Genomic DNA, 10716 nt, shown 5'->3' with positions numbered 1-10716 from the left:
TCCGTTCACAACTTCTGTCCCCGCAGTGAAGTTTTCTACTGCTGTTATTTCCAGCTCCAAGCTTTCATATACCTGAAACTTTTCCTGTTTTTATATTTTAAAACTCAATAATTATAGTCACTGCAGCTGCTAGGTGAAGTTAGGCAAGCTTTATTGTGTCCAGATTGGCTTTCGAATGACAGTTGATAAATTAAATTATGGTCATCTGTAGAGGGATGGATGAGAAATAATTATCTGGATGCATGTCATAATGTCACAGAAACACAGATCTCTCTGGACCTTTTTTTTTTCTATCTCACTTTCTCTCTTTTTTTTTTCAGATGAAAGGATTCTTTAGCTCTTTTCCACCCAAGCCACCACAAGCCAATGTCCAGCATATTACAGGAGGAGGTTGCTTTTATAAACCAGGGGCAGGCTGTAAAAGGCATCTAAGGGGTCAGTCTAGATTGTTTTTCAGCTTATTTTCTTTTTGACAGCTTTAAAGGGCCTTTTAAAATTGCCAGGAGAGTAGATTCATATTTTTATCATTCCACCTGCATAGCATTTTAGACACATTTATATTCCTGAAAGCATAATAATACATAACATTTAGCATTTAATTTATGACTCCTGCCACATCTGGTATAAAACTCCTTCTGAAGCAATAAATCAACCTCTTCATGTCAAATTGCCATTCATTCTTTGACCTCCTCCATAATTTATGGTGTGTGAGTGCAAAATGGGAGAAGCAGCTTAAATCAAGTGGATTTTAATTAACAATCTTAGAAAATTCAGAAGAATATTTGCAATTTATTCATGAGACGAAAGGACTTTGTTGCTAGAAAGAAAAAAAAAAAGCAGCTCATTTCCATGGGTATAAATTGAAGTCTATTCTGGGTGCTTCAACACCACAACATAAAGATTTTTCTCTACTTTGAGTTAGAAAGATAAAGTGATTGTGATAGGAAAAGCTGTCCAAGCTCCTAGAACAGAATCCATTTTCTAGAAGAGATTTTGAGGGAAAGGAGGAGGGGAGACATATACCTATCTTCTGCTTAGTACAGCCTTTAACAGAGTTGCCTGGCTGCTGACACGGTGCCTTTCATGTCAAACAATTTTATTTCTAAGCTTTTCACAGTGTGTCCTAAGTAGCTTCTATTAGCATTGTCCTGTCCGTTTCCTTGGCAACAGAGCCGGTCAATTTAGACACCATTTAAGAGCGGTGGAAAAAGCAACAACCAACAGTGTGATGGGCAAAATTACAGAGAACAAGCTGAATACAATCCTCGCTGGAGGAGATGCATTTTCTTCCAGGGCCCATTTCATTTTAATTAAAATTGAAAAGCTCTTTTAAACAAGTCCCTAGATTAAGCTCAGGCCAGAGTAATCTACTGTACAACCATTGCAGCTGCATTCCTTAATGTTATCTCTTTAACCTTAATGAATTGCTTGCACTTTTTCAAATAAACAAGGAGAGAAAACCTAGGGGCAATATGGTAGTGTCTTGTTATCCGTCTTTAAGTAAATATAGAACGAAGAGACACAGCTCTATTCATGTCTGAAGTTCCTTTTAAGTGGAACACAAGCGAACCTCCAGCTGTCTCATATAATCATTATAGTCTATCTTGCATGAGAAAATAAACTTTTATTTCATATATCATAGGTGGTCTCATTTGCCATTTACCTCATTTTATTTGTTGCAGCCACTATATGTAGCCATTTATTTCCAATAATCATACATGGATCATATTGAATACGGAACCAAGTGGAAGTCTGGAATTTTCAGTATTGAGTTTTATCTTGGTTGTAGGTTTTGCACTGCCATTGCATTCACAGCTTTCTTGTGTGTAGGACGGGACAGAACCTAATTTGAGGGTAGGGAAATCTTTTCTCTTAGCACAGGGTAGGTTAAAAATTACTTGTCCTCCCGGATGAAAATAAGTTAATTCATATACTGTGTATATTTGCAAATATGACAAAAATTTGATTATAGGGACTTGAAGGCAGCTTCAAAATTTTTTTCACTTTAAGTTGGACAAGAGAGTTTGTATTTATAGATAGAAAATTCTTAGTAATACTGTTTATGTTATGCTGAATGCACTGAGATATTTCAGGGTTTGCATCTTTTTTCCTTTTAAATGACTCCCATCTAAATGGAATCCTGGAAAGCAGTGAATGCCTCCTCATTGAAAATATTAAAGAAGAAACATAAATTTTGTTATTGGAGATATCTTAAGGAAGACTCATGGCCCAGTAGGGTATTTGATGACAAAGTCCATTCTTATATCATGATCCCACCCCTGAAGATGGACAAATGCGTGTTACCCAAAGTAGCCCAGGAATTGGTGGAAGCAAATGACCCCTTCACTTTGTATGCCTCAGTTATCTGGGAATATGCCAGGGTACCTTTGTTTCTTAGGTGAAAATAGAAAATGTTCACTTCCAGGCTTTTTTGGATTCCTCTTTACCTTTTGAACAAATATGAGAGACCTGGTGTCCGTGAACATTCTTGATCAAATATTACTGGGATCATAGAGTTTGTGAGATTTCCCTGCACTTTTAGATTTAGTAAAAATCATCCTGAATCATGTTTCCCATTAAAAGCATTACTGGAGCCTTAAAACCATTCCAATTAGGCTCTCCATGGCTAGATAACAAAGGTGCCAGTTAATGCTGGTTATAAAGGGAAACAGCAGGGCCCACCAGTCATCTTTCCGTAAGGCTCACAAGAACAATTAGATACATAGGCTGACATTTCATCTTTGGTGTTTACATAATGCATACCACAGTGATTGATCAGAAGGAGCTACAGAGATGTGACAGACTGACAGAAAATAAGGGCAGATGTCACCCATCTTTTTCATTATGATGACTATTTTAACAAACAGACCCACTCATTTCTGCAGTCCATTAAATCAGCTGACAGTATAAACATCTGCAGAATAGCCCTGGGAATTGGGTTTGTCAGGTGAAGACACTTTGGCTAGCAGGGAGGAGATGTGGGATCCCTCAGGGGCTGCTGCTTCTGGGGAGAAACCCACAAGCTGTCCCGTACAGGAGACCTTGCTTTTCTTGACACCGGGAGCTCAGGATATAGAAAAGATTTGTGCCACCAAAATGACATACAGCCAAGATCATTTTCTGTCCTTTTACATTCTTTCAGAATTCTCTCCTGTGTCTGGCCTCTCTTCACTTCCTGAGCTCTGAATGTGATTCATGGAATAACCTTGAGCAAATGATAACCTCTCCTGGCCTCCTGTTTTCTCATCTGTGAAATATGGATCCCTGCGACTCTCAGTTCCCTCTCCCCATGGGATAACTGTCTCTGAAAAGCATTTTGATCTCCATAGGGAAAGGTATTCTATGGCAACACAGAATTATATTTAATTCTGCACCACCCACAAGTTCAATTTGTGTGGTCCCAGCCTGACTCCATAAACAATCTGTGTGTCTTGGGGTATGTGGGTAGGAACACCTGAGAGGGGAAACCATTCATGTCTCAACACTAGCAGCATTCTGCGTTGTTTTCATCATGACTTTGTCCTTCTAAAACAGCATTTCTCAACGTTGTCACTATTGGCATTTTGAGATGGACAATTCTTTGCTGTTGGGGGCTGTCTTGTGCATTGTGGGCTGTTAACTAGATATCAGTTTGACCCTCTCCTCCTACCTGGAGTTATGACCAGCAAAAATGTCTCCAGACGTGGCCACATGTTCTCTGGGTGTGCAGAATCCCTCCCGGTTGAGAAGTCCTGCTCAAATATACGCTGTGATAGTCTTCCCAGCAACTTGGAGCAGGGAGGTCTTGAATCTGGGTCGAGGTTTGGGCATATATAAATTAGCTGGTTGCCTCCAAGGTATGAAGCAAATCCAAGAAAGAAAAAAATTCCCATTTTTATATTTGAGTGCAGTTAGTTTAATGATACTCTCCTGGCATTTTTTTTTTCCCCACTAGATTGCTACTACTTGTCATAGTGATGAGAAAAAACAAGGGATGCTGGCTTCTGTACCCTGAACTTTCCTTAAATGAAGACTAAAAGATCTATTAGGTCTGTTTGAAGTCTCTGGGTTGAAAAGCAGACACCCAGTCTTGCTGTATGAGATACAGTCTCCTGAACTAATGATGTTATATGTTTTCTTGGAAAAGCGTCCTGCTTCACAGTTGTAGCCCATTAGTTGATTTGTATCCAGCGAGCATACCCATTGATTCTTCCCTATTAAGGGTGTGATATAAAAGCTTGCACTGTGCTGGGTAGGCATAGTCTATAAACATGATATAATCACTGTAATTAAGTCATGAAACTACCAGGAAGGACCCTGACTGAAATGACTAAGAGACAAAATATTGCATCTACCACAGGAGGCCAAAGAACAGAAAGGTATTTAGAAATTTGGTTATTTTGTCTGCTAACTGAAAATACTGGGAGTATTTTTTGAAAAGCATAATGAAATGTTATTGGAAGAGGATCCCTTATCTGTAAAGAGTCAAGTATTTAAGAATTAAACTTTTTTTTAAAAATCAAATTTTTAAAGAATTTTAAATCCTCAGACAAAATGCCACTGTCACAAATTTGTTTCCATTGAGTGCTACTTTTTGTATTGTAATTTGTAGTACACTGCCTAATTGGAATTTAACTGACAGCCTCTCTTTTCCAGAAAAGAGATAAGAAATCAGGAGGCAAAATAAAAAAAATTCTCTTGGCAATCACAAGAGATTCTCAAAAAGTCATGCACTAATGTTTGTGTGCTAATCAATTAATTAAATAATTTATTCACATCCATTTCAGTATGTCCATTCAACAACTATCAGCTCCAAGGGAACAGACCTGCTCAGGTCTGGGAAGCAGGCTCTATGATGTGTAGGTGGAGAGTCTCAGATCTCAGGTACTAAGATTGTATCTAGAAGTATGGGCTCTGGTGGGCATGTTCTCCTGGTTCTTTAGATACTATGGATATGGGAAGGGCATGGCTGGAGAAGGGGTAGACTAAGGCCCTTTAAAGGGCAGGGCCTAGAATAAGGAACCATTTGCTTAAAGACAGTATTCTTGACAATCAACCAAGCAGCAGAATTTGGTTGAAATAATACAGGTGGAGTTAGTTTGAGTTAAATGACTTAATATACATAAATCACTAAGAAGGTTATCTGGCATGTGTAGGTACTGTATAGGCGTTAGCTATACCGTTGTGAGTGTTGAGAAAACCAACCTAGGTTTTGGCTTATGGGATATTTTGAATATACTTTGCAAAAACAGAATGTGATGGTTTGGATATTTGCCCCCTCCAAATCTCATGTTGAAATTTGATCCCCATGTTGGAGCTGAGATCTAGTGGGAGGTGTTTGGGTTATGGGGGTGGACCTCATGACCACCTTGGTGCCATCCTTGCAGTAATGAGTGAGTTCTCCCTCTATTCGTTCCTGTGAAATCTGATTGTTAAAAAGAGCCTAGCACCTTCTTCCCTTCAGTCTTCCTCCTCTCTTGTCATGTGACGCCTGTTCCCCTTCACCTTCTGCCATGAATGAAAGCTCCCTGAAGCCCACATACTGACACCATGCTTCTTGTACCACCTACAGAACAATAGGCCAAATAAACATCTTTTCTTTATAAATGACCCAGCTTCAGGTATTTTTTTATAGCAATGTAAAACATACCAACATGTAGAGATTGCTTGCAAAAGACAAAGATTAAAAAAGAATTTTAGTACTGGTTATGTTCAGATGGTCATTCCATTGTCATAATATACCACTTAAATAACGCTGTTTACTTTGAGGTGTGGGCTCCCAGGTTTAGTAGCTTACTGTCATGCCTGTGGTCTGTTGAATGTGTGTTTTCCCACAAGATGGAGGCACAGCCCACGTCTCTGGGTCAGTGCCTGCGTTGGTCAGTTCTCAGCAGCTAATGTCTTACACTAGGTTTGTTTTACCATCTTACAAATATGTAGCATTGGTCAGGAGAAGACATTGATGAGAGTGTGGATAAAACAGTCTAAATTCATCAACATTGCTGGAAAAACTACTCAGAAGGCACATGCTTTAAGTGCTTGGTTAGTTTGTTTACTTTTTAAAGATTGGCTATGACTTGACCTTATAGTGTTTATTGAACTATTATTTAGACTTCACGTCCAGAGGAGTGGTTGGCTTACTTATGGTAAAAGTAATTTTACTGTTGGCTCCATGAGTTATAATCCTATTACTCTTAATTGATTCTGTTAAGGTAATCTTAATGTAATCTATTTTGGGTATCCTTTAATCATGTTGCCATGCTAGCTATCTCAAAAAAAAACAAAAAAAAAAAAACAAACAAAAAAAAACAAATGATGAATTGACATACAAAACTTTAGCAGTGATGTGGCAACATTTTCCCTCGTAATCACCTTGGCATCATTGAGCTCCACATGAATTCAGTGCAGGACTGACTGGATCTCTCTGAGTTAACAAATCAAGGTGCCAAGTGAGGCTCGTTTTTTACTTCTGAATGCCAGGAAGCTTGTCCGAAAATCCTAAAATAGCGAAGGGCTCCAGAATGAATCATCTCAATTTATTTTAGGCTTTCAGTTTTCACGGAGTAATCTTACGATTCAGTTCATCTAGTTTGAGAGAAGTCTAGCCGGTGGGGCTGTGACAAATCAGGGTAGGAAACTTGATCATGTGAAGAGAGAGATGGTAAAAGCAAACTTTTAGTTTTAGAACAAGATTCTCTTTATGGATGGGCTAAGCGTGTTGCCATTCAAGCAGTAATAGGCTGAATCTAGGTCCAACACAGGGGCATCCATAATGAAAAGCTGCAGGATTAATTTTATGTCGTATTGATGCATAGATTGCTGTTTCATTCATATAAATCAAAAATAGAAGGATAATTGTATAGCAGCAGAAAATGCACTCAAAATATGAAAATACTTTTCTCCTAAGAAAATAACATCATTTGGGAGGAAAATACCTGGTTTCTTTCTTCTGTTTCTGATTCATTCCTGTTTAAACTGGTGCTGCCTTACTCCTTCCTCATTAATAAGTCTTCTTGTTTCCGGTGGAGGTGAAAAAATGAACCTTTCTGTTATCATTACAGAAAAGAATACTATTTATGTATATGGTCTCCCCTCTCATTTGTGATGAATTTGTGATGAGAAAGAAGCTCCCATTGCCCCTGTTTGTGTCAACATGGGAGAATGATCATGGATTTTTAAGACCCCCAATTTTCAAGAATATTAACAGTGTTATTATCACTCTCAGTCATTCCTCTGGAAAATGGCATTTAAAAAATCCACACATAATATGATGGTGTCCTGAGATTAAAAATTGAACTGAGGCTCTTGACTCAGGACAATTTAGGACAAGCTGTGACGTGGATGTATAATGTTTCTTTGGGGAGATGCTCTGTTCTTGGGGCACATGACAGTGCCCAGTTCACTTGGGCTAATTTGGCTCCTCTGAAATATCTCAGTCTCCTGAATTTTTCCTTTCCCCTGTTGCCCCCATGAATACCTGTCCATCTTGTTGTCCATTCCCTCGGCACTGTTTCAAGGAGGCAACCGTCTAAACTGAGAACTTATGCTGATGGAATTCAGATGCAAAGAGGTTTATGAGGAGCCACTCCTTCATTTTATTTATTTATTGATTTATTTATTTATTTTTATTTATTTTCAAGAGAATTAAATCATTTATTTATTACACATGATAATGGATGATACACAAGCTTCATTCCCATCTATAATTTTATCTGGTACCCTTATTCAATTTAGATATATTGCATAGGATGTGCCAACAATCATTTTTATAACCACTAATTCCGTGATTTTGCTTGGATAATCCCTGAAGTTCACTGACGTAATCGTGAACTTCAGGTCACAACAGTAACTGTCAGTTCAACTACACCAAGGTTTCTGAAGACAATGGCTTCTCCACCCAAGCAGCTTGTATATAAATTCCGGATAGATCCTGGCATCACCCTAAAGGAATTCTAATTTCACACTGTTGGGGGAAATTTACCAACATGACTTCAGAGTAGACTAACTTTACACAGCACATTAAAAAAAAGCATTTATTCAGCGTCATGATCAGACTATTACATTTAGCAAGCAATAGCATGGGTGCAAAAAAAAAAAAACTACATTAAAACCCTTTGTTGGAATGCTTTACACTTTTCATAGAACAGAAACTAAAATAACCTGTTATACAATTAGTCACAAATGCAGTCCTCAAGTTTTTTACCCATATACATAAGTATTTGTCTAAAACATGTCTTCTTTGTAGCAGCTAGGCCCTGCCACCACTGTACTTGGCTGAGTTCACAAATCTGTTGTTATCTGTAGCTTCCCTGTCATTTCTCTGGCTCTCCTCTGCTGCTAACCTTTGTTTCCTAATTAAAATCTTTAGCCACTGCCACAGCTACTGCTGCTACTGGAACTGCCATAGCTACCTTGGTTTCGTGGTTTCGCAAAGTATTGGCCTCCAACACCATAGGGGCCAGAGCTTCTGCCTCCAAAGTTTCTTCCCTTCATGGGTCCAAAATTTAAAGACTGATTGTTGTAATTGCCAAAATCATTGTAGCTTCCACCACCTCCAAAATTGCTTCAATCATTACCGTATCCATTATAACCATCCCCATTGCCATAATATCCACCACCACCACGGCTGCTACTAAAGGCCCCATGACCACAGACGTTTCCTCCATGACCAAAGTTGTCATTCCCACTGAAACTACTTCTAAGACCACCACCAAAGTTTCCAGAACCACTTCGACTTCTTTGGCTGGATGAAGCACTAACCATCTCTTGCTTTGACACAGCTTTCCTAAGTTCACAGCTGTGGCCATTCACAGTATGGTATTTCTGAATGACAGTCCTATCCATGGAGTCATGGTCCCCAAAGGTTACAAAGGCAAAGCCTCTTTTCTTGCCACTGCTTCAGCCAGTCATGATTTCAATCACTTCAATTTTTCCATACTGTTCAAAATAATCTCTTAGGTAATCATTTTATAGACGAGAAATTGATTTCAATAGAAGTTAAGGTGTGCAAGACTTCACTACTATGTAGAGAAAGCCTTGGAGCTGGAGCCTGGGTCTAGCCTATGTTCTCACAACACCTTTAATCTTTCTGAATTGCCAGTGGCTGCTAATCTCCTCAAGGACATTTACATTTTAAGAAGGGCAATTCCAGAGAACACATTCATAGACGATGAAGAAGTAATGACTGGAATGGCAATAACATCAGAGACATCAAGAAGCTGGTATGGTTGTTATTTTAGGAAAGAAAAGAGGTTTTGGAGTATAGGGCTTTTGGAGGCCTTCAAATCCATACTGCTTGGTGACCGTAAGATTTTCCTGACCCACCGCTGGCTGCAGGTAGAAGCTTCCTCGTCTTTGCCATTTGTTCTCAAGAAGCATCTTGGGACCAGTTTGCTCATCCTTCTTCTGATTAGAAACAAAAATCTCTTACCTTACTTTCCCAACCATTAAAATCGAATAAGGCAATATTTTCTTTCTAAATTTCCATTGCTCCTCCAGGTTTTGTTAACTAAAATACTTGTTCTTTGGATAAAATTTGAAAATTACATAAGAGTTGAAAGAAAAAACAAAAAGACATCACCCACATGCCTGTCAAAGCAAATCACCATGGCTAGGCACGGTGGCTCATGCCTGTAATCCCAACAATTTGAGAAGCAGAGGCAGAAGGATTGCTTGAGGCCAGGAGTTCAAGACCAGCCTGGGCAACATAATGAGACTCCATCTCTACAAAACATTTAAAAATTAGTCAGGCGTGGAAGCATGTGCCTATAGTCTCAGCTACTTGGGGGGCTGAGGCAGGAGGCTGAGCCCAGGAATTTGAGGCCTCCATGAGGTATAATTGTGCCACTGCACTCCAGCCTGGGTGATAGAATGAGACCCTGTTTAAACTAAAGTAAAATACAATACAATACAATACAATACAATACAATACAATACAATACAATAAAATAAAATAAAGAGATAAGCAGGTGGTGCTGGAGCAATTGAACAGCCATCAGCCAAAAAAAAAAAAAAAAAAAAAAAAAAGCAACATCACCATTAACTGTATTTTGCCTTTTTAAAATTCCTTTTGCAAGTTAAAGACTAATAGTAATATTTTTCTTTCTTTTTCTTTTGTTGACAACTTTTTTGAATATAAATGTAACATATGCCCATTGAAGAAAAACTGAGGAAGGCAGAGACGTATAAAGAAGAAAGTATATCATTAATAAGCTCGCACCTAGCACTAGCCTGAGTGACCTGTTTCCTTCTAGTTTCTTAACAAAAAATTTGTATTTCCCCCATTTCACTACTTCATCATAAGTTAACCAGCATAAAGCTAGAAGGAGTTACTAATGTCTTTCACTCAGATGAAATGAAGACTTTTCAATCAGTTGTTAAAATCGGTTTCAATTTGAGGCAAGGCTGGGTACAGGTGAGCTCTCTTTCAAAAGAAGACTACTGCCCAGACTTTCTCCCGTAATAGTTCTCATTTTAAAGCCCATGACAGAATATTCTGAACATGGCAAAGGTGCATTCTGAAATGTCAGGAATAATTGTAGGTTCTTTCAGCTGGGTGTCTTTTTGTCCTTTTCAGAATGCCTAGAGATGTGGCAAGCAGAGTCTGTGGTCATAGGTGGGACACTCGGTGACATATAACCTGAGGGCTCCCTTATAGAAATGATGCTCATGGCTTGAGTGCACTCCAAGGACCCAGGCCAATTACCGCTCACCATTCCTGAGCACATTCTATTGTTA

The 10716-nt window shown here is 38.8% G+C and overlaps 1 pseudogene; it reads right to left on the bottom strand.

Annotated features, from left to right (window-relative positions):
• Positions 1-8334: 8334 nt before the first annotated feature.
• Positions 8335-9357, bottom strand: LOC119626733 (heterogeneous nuclear ribonucleoprotein A1-like; annotated as a pseudogene).
• Positions 9358-10716: the final 1359 nt, after the last annotated feature.

The sequence above is a fragment of the Chlorocebus sabaeus genome, chromosome 17 (genome assembly GCF_047675955.1).
Source record: "Chlorocebus sabaeus isolate Y175 chromosome 17, mChlSab1.0.hap1, whole genome shotgun sequence".
Taxonomy (NCBI): domain Eukaryota; kingdom Metazoa; phylum Chordata; class Mammalia; order Primates; family Cercopithecidae; genus Chlorocebus; species Chlorocebus sabaeus.
Note: the sequence above shows the minus strand (reverse complement) of the source record. Positions and strands in the feature narration are given on the sequence as shown.